The sequence below is a fragment of the Meriones unguiculatus genome, chromosome 2 (assembly GCF_030254825.1).
Source record: "Meriones unguiculatus strain TT.TT164.6M chromosome 2, Bangor_MerUng_6.1, whole genome shotgun sequence".
NCBI classification, from domain to species: Eukaryota; Metazoa; Chordata; class Mammalia; order Rodentia; family Muridae; genus Meriones; species Meriones unguiculatus.
The window spans coordinates 32581557-32588174 of record NC_083350.1 but is presented as its reverse complement, the minus strand read 5'-3'; the positions used below and the strand labels follow the sequence as shown (position 1 = coordinate 32588174).

The following is a 6618-nucleotide window of genomic DNA, read 5'->3' as shown; positions in this document are numbered from 1 at the left end:
CTTTGCAAATGGTTTCTTGCTACATTTATAAGCAGTCAGCCCTATGCAAATACTAATACAGAATGCAAGAAAATGCCTGAGGAAAAATTACCTATCTCTAAAGTTGGGGAAAATTCTCTCAGCAAAGACATACATCAGTTCCATGCCTTTAAAAGCACAAAATGGGAATCTGTTTCAGGCAAATGACAACAGGACAAAAATTACAGGGCATAGAACGAGGGCAGCATTTACTCAAACATCAGTGATAATGTTTGATGTTTCCTGTGGTCAAGGGACACGTTAGACAGGAGCAAGAAAGAAAATGCCTTGAAAGGCACACATTAAACAAGCTCACTGCTGAAAGCTTTTGCCAGCAGGAAGAGCCTGTGTATACCACTGGGGCAGGAAGGGTCACAACCATCTGCAAGCCAAGAAAAGACAAATTGTCTGGCACCTTGATCTTGGACTTCCAGCCTCCAGAACTGTTAGAAAGTAGGCTTCTGTTGTTCAAGCTGCTCTGCCTATAGCTGGAAGAACCAAATTCACAAAGATACTGACTTGTAGCTAGGGCATGTGCACTGACCCACATGAGAAAAAGAAGAGGATGGAGAGATGGACACTGTGTGAACCTTGATACAAAGCAGGAGGCATCAGTGACCAGGTAACAGCAGCAGCCACTCCATCCTTTGTCCTTCTTCTAAGTTTATTCTCCCCATACTACTGACCCTGGTGGGAGCAAGGAACTGAGCACACAAGGAAAGAAGTGCAGAAGCAGCAGAGAGTGAAAAGAGAACCTACAGCCTGAGCAGCAAAGGCATCGAGAGACTGTGGATTGAGTAGCAATTGAAGTTTGCAAGTAAACCCTGAGTGTGTGTGTGTGTACATGTGTGTGTGAAGGCACACACTGGGCACAGCCATGTGGATGTCAGAGAACAGCTTTGAGTAAGAATGATCACCTTCTACACCTTGTGTGAGACAGAGTGTCTTATCTGCTGCTATCTATGCCATGCTATCTGGCCCCCTTCGGTCTCCACCTCCTACCTTGTCATAGGAGAATGGGGATGACAGGCAGCATTGTGACTTTTCAGTGGTCTCTGGAAATGTAAACTCAAGTCTTCATACCTGTGCAGTGAGTGATTTACCATACAGCCCCTAGATGGACTTTTCTGAAACACTTTAAACTAGAGTGTTTTTGTAAAAGAGGAGAACAGAAAACTACAGACTTTCCTGAGAGACACAAGATGGGAAAGAAACTTTCTCTGAGTTAGTGTGGTGGCAGAAGAGAGAGCCTCTCTTGGTTAAGCCAGATCAGCTCCATAAACAAACCATATTACTACCTCTGTGAGAACCTATGCAGCTGAAAGGAAACAGAGAAATGCAAAACACTCAAGATGGATACCCCTAGAAGCATTGCAGGTCTGGCTGCTGTGTCACAGGTGCACCTGTAGGTGGCAGAGAGAAGAGAGGCTGTGTCTATGCTCAGCCTGACATCTGACCTGTGATCATCTGAATGAAAAAGGAAAAGAGGGGACAAGGGAGGTCCTGAGATGACCACCAGTTGCAGAAACAGGGTGCCCAGATGGGCTCTCAGGGCAGGGAGTGAGCCAGAAACCAGAAGAACCCTGGCTGGGACCATGTCACCCTGGGTAAGGAGTGAGCGCAAGATGATCACCAGACAGATACTATGGGGCCTGAACAGGGAGCCAGCCTGATACCCATCAGTCTGGCACAGCACAGGCCTTGGGGGAGCAGACCATACATGATGTGACCCCTGCCTAGTTCCATATTATATAAATAGGACATAGCACTCCTGAGGCCACTCCTAAGATAATCCCAGACACTGAGGTATCACTGAGTATCAAAAGAGGAGCAAGTTAATGGAGAAATGGAAGAGAAAGATAAATAGAAGGATATGTGCACAATGAAGAGAGGCAGAACTGGAGACTCAAGGGTAGTGAGGAAGAGCCTAATTTGAGTATCTAATGACACTACCTGGGACCATAGTGGACCATGGACCTGCAGCAGTAGGGGGTCCGTAACCACCAATGGCCAGGTAGACATCTGTGGTCGGGACTGACAAGTTAATATCTGAGGGATGTGCAGAACTTGCCCCATTCCTTGTAAAGGTAATATGGAGGAGCTGGCGCTGGGAGCATGATAGCAGGAGAGCTGGCCATGCCCCTCGCCAGCCGCAGTACTCAGAAAAACAGCCCATACAATGCAGAAGCTGTGGGTTAGCCAACCTCAAGTTAATCCTGCCACTCTTCTCCCATGCAGCAGTATGGATGAGGGAGAGATACCCTCCGCCCTGCTTGCCCCTCGCTACCTGCAGCAGACAAAAGACCTAGCACTTGGGGTCTTGAAAGCAAGAGATCAGGCCCTGCCCCTCACCAGCTGTAGCACTCAAGAGAGCAGGCTCTGCACCTCACCTGGGAAGCACAATAAAGCTGAATCTGCTGGTGGGGGCACAGGCCAGAGTGTGAGTATGGGAGAGCTGTCCCCACTACTTGTCTGCCATGTGGTAACATTCCACACACACACACACACACACACACACATGCACACCACTTGCCACCTTTGGCAGGCAGGAGAGCTAACTCTCAGGTCATCAGAGCAGGAGAGCAGGCCCTGCCCCTCACCTGGGCAGCACAGCAGAGCTGGCCATGAAAATGAGGGTTGTAGATGAGCCAACCCCAAGGGTGTGAGCATGGGAGAGCCTGCCCTGGCTCTTCTTCTGTGTGGTAGCACTGGTGAGGGAGAAATCCTCTCTCCTCCTCTTTATGCCTGCCACTAGCAACTGGTAGGAGATCTGGCCCCAATGGGGTCATAAGAGCGTACTGCTTACTGCTCCCCTTACTGCTGCACTCCAGAATATGGGCCCTGAACCTCACCTGGCCCTGGTTGTGGGGGTTACAGGTGAGCCAGCCCCAAAGATATGAAAGTGAGAAAGCCAGCAGGATGAACAACTCAGATGCCTCTCAGGCCCAGATCCAGGGCTTTGAATTTGCCTACCCCGACATCTACCCCATCAATGAACTGCTAAAGTGCATTCAGGGGCCAGTCCTACAGATCCAAAACTACAGGATTTCCATGACACAGGCAACAACAGAATATTTGAGAGGAATCCCAGCGAGATTCCATTATTGACAGAGTAGTAGCAGTCAGAGGCCTTATACCAGACCAAGGAGTCATTGCAATGAACATTTGCCAGCAAAGAAATATGGACAAAAGAATAGATTGTGATACACACTGTGTCACATTACAGCTTCCACAACAAGAATGTTTTTTCTCTGTTGGGGGTGGTTGCAAAGGTCCAGGGCAGGTACGAGGGGAGGGGGAATGAGTGGGATTAGGATGTATGATGTGACATTCACAAAGAACCAATAAAAAGATGCTTAAAAAAATAATAAATGATTTTCTTTAAAAAAAAAAAAAAACCTACTCAATATGCCAACTGACAACAAATCAAGTAATCCAATTAAAAAAATGGGAACAGAGCTAAACAGATTTCTCAATAGAGGAATACCGAATGGCAGAGAACACTTTAAGAAACCCTCAACATCCTTAGTCATCAGGGAAATTAAAATCAAAACCACCCTGAGATTTCACCTTACACAAAGCAGAATGGCTAAGATCAAAAATTCAAGTGACAACACATGCTGGAGAGGATGTGGAGAAAGAAGAACCCTCCTCCATTGCTGGTGGGAATGTAAACTGGTACAACCACTTTGGAAATCAATCTGGTGCTTTCTCAGACAATTTATAATTGAAAAAAAAAAAAAAACCAGCTGGCTCAGCTCCTGTGAAGGCTCTCTTTCTATAGATAACTGTTTTCTTTCCATGTCCTTTCCCTGGCACAGGGAGGAGAAACACTTTCTGCTATCCCTTCTTGTAAGGACACTAATCATGTCATTACAGCGTCCCACACTTACGGTCTCATCTAAACTTACTATTTCCATAACATTTCTGTATTCACAGAAATATGATCACATTGGGGTTAAGACTTTAATACATGGCCTTAGAGGGGACAATTCTATCCATAGCAGTAACCATTGCAAAATAACCAAGAAAGGCATAAGATGAAAAGAAAAAAAGTGGGTAATGCAAATCTATACCAACATATAAAATATTTTCTCACTCAGAAATAAACTGGGAGAAAGTATGTAATTGTGTGTTTAAAGCAAGCATCCTTGTAAAAAAAAAAAGAGAGAGAGAGAGAGAATATTGCTAATTACAAGTAAATGTAAAAATATGTCAGAAGAGAAATTCATTAGGAAAACAAATCACTGTAGGAAATAAATACATCAAAAGCCTGGGCACAGAAATTGTATCAGTAAATGCATGGGAAATCCATAGCTGACGTGTAATAGGGGAAAAAAATGAATTTGAATAGCATGTTGAAAATTCTGTAGGCAGTCAAACTTTCTAAATATATTTAAGTGTGTGAAAAGAAAAAAATTAAACAAGCTTGAAGAAAATTTGCAAAAAGTAAAACTAAAATATGCATTCATTTCACTACAAGAAACCCAAGTTCTAACCAACTATTCAAAAAGAATTATCATCCTGACTAAAAGAATAGAAGAAAAGCTATGAAATGTGTTGGCATCTATTTTAAAGTGGTAGACATTCTGGGTGTCTTCAAGGAAGAAAACACAGGGAGATGAAAATTCAGCAGAATATAGTTCAAGATGCCAGACCCAGCACACGCCTTTGCTTCTTCTCTTTTGAAATTCACTAAAAGGCAGTTTAAAAAGACACAAGTAAGAGATGCCATAAAGTGTCTGACACTATGTGGTACATCAATGGACCAGACAGTTTTATAGGTTTCATAAATAAGACAGCTTGATTTTCAAAGGCAGGGGGAGCACCACTTGGGGATGACCAGAAGGGGACCGGAGCAGGAAGTGCTGGTCATCATATCCTCTAGAAGCAGTGAGAAAGGAGAACAGCAAGTTCAGCTGCTGAAATGTTAAAATGCAATGAGATGGATGGACAATAAATTTGTATGCATACATCAGAACACTGAACAGGACAGAAAATAAATATGAGTAAAGAGCAGAGAGCTAGTGTCTTATTAACAACAACAATAAAAACATGAAAAGATAACAGAGATACAGAGTAAAGGACTCCATCTTACCTTGATGGTCAGCCTATGGATATGGAACAGAATCCATAGTCGGACAAATGCAGTCATGGCATGCTACAAATCTTGACAGCAAATAATAATAATAGTTGTTGTTGTTGCATGCATAGCAATAAAAAGATTGATTTTTTTTCACCTCAAAGACATAAAACAGAAAACGAGAAAATGTAATTGCAGAACAGAATGTATATGTTATCAACCTCAACAATATGAAGCAAAAATTAATCAGAAGGAAGATAGGAACAGAGAAGCAAAGGAAATGGTAGAGGGGCTAATTTTCCATCTTGCAGAAAACTTAACCGAATCAACTTAAGGAACAGGAAAAAACAACAACAACAAAAAAAAAAAAACCAGAATCATTGACATATTTTCTAAAGTTATAAAGAAAACTAGTCACAGAGCTAAAAGCAACAACATAACCATTAATGTGTTACGATTGGGAGATGAGCATGTGGGTGAGTCAGGAAAACCTTTTTCTTTCACACTAAGAAGTGGTCAGTAAATCCAGGATTAGCAAATTTTATTTAAATAAATACCAGAAACAGGTATTAAATAAATACCAGGGGGTGTTGGTGGAAATGAGCATGAGGGTTGGCCAGCAGGAGCTCTTCCCTCCTCATAGCCCCTCAAATCCTTGTTTTCTTCCACCGGGAATACCACTTAATGAGTTACTCTGTTTTCTGGTGCTATGTCAAAAACCTGAGACAGCCAGCTTTAGAACAGAGGATATTTGTTTAGTACCACAGTTTTGGGGATCTCCACCCTTGCCTAAGGCAAGGCACCAAACCACATCATGACAGGAAGTCCATGACAAACATGACCGGGACACAAAAAAGATAGAAAAGAGAAAGTGGCCAAGGCCTTACAATCACCTTCAGTGGACACCAGGACCGGAACATCTGTCACTAGATACAGCATCATAAAGGTTCCTTAATTTACTGACAGCCCTTCTCCAGGAAACAGTGCACTAGCCATTAGGGGAAAATTGAAGAAGTATTTGTATAATAACAAGCCCAAGGAAAACAAAAAATCAAGTATTTCATATATACCAACTGTCTCAGCATTTCCAGATGCTAACTGAGGCCAAAACCACAACCAGGTGTGGAAAACAGACGGGAAATAACTAATGCGAGCACTGAAAACTACTCACCCCACCCCTTCCCATTCTCATTCCTGCTTCCTCTCTCTTTCTCTCTCTCTCTCTCTCTCTCTCTCTCTCTCTCTCTCTCTCTCTCTCTCTGTCTCTCCTTTTCACAGATTATCCCTCAAGACTATCAGATAGACACACAACAAAGACCTTCACATGTAACTTTTATTTGTCTGATGTAATTGTCGTCTTAGAGGCTTACTACTGAGTAAGCTCACCCTTTCTAATTCTTTTTTAATTCTGGCTGGCTGGTTCAACTCAGCTGTCCTGGTTCAAACTTTTCTCCAAGCAGACAGCTTCAATCTGACTTCCTTTGACTTCTCACTGAATTGCTTTGCTTGAACTCAAA

General features: G+C 43.0%; 1 pseudogene; it reads left to right on the top strand.

Moving 5' to 3' along the window:
• The first annotated feature begins 1373 nt into the window (after positions 1 to 1373).
• Positions 1374 to 1471, top strand: LOC132652644 (small nucleolar RNA SNORA17; annotated as a pseudogene).
• The last annotated feature ends 5147 nt before the right edge of the window (positions 1472 to 6618 follow it).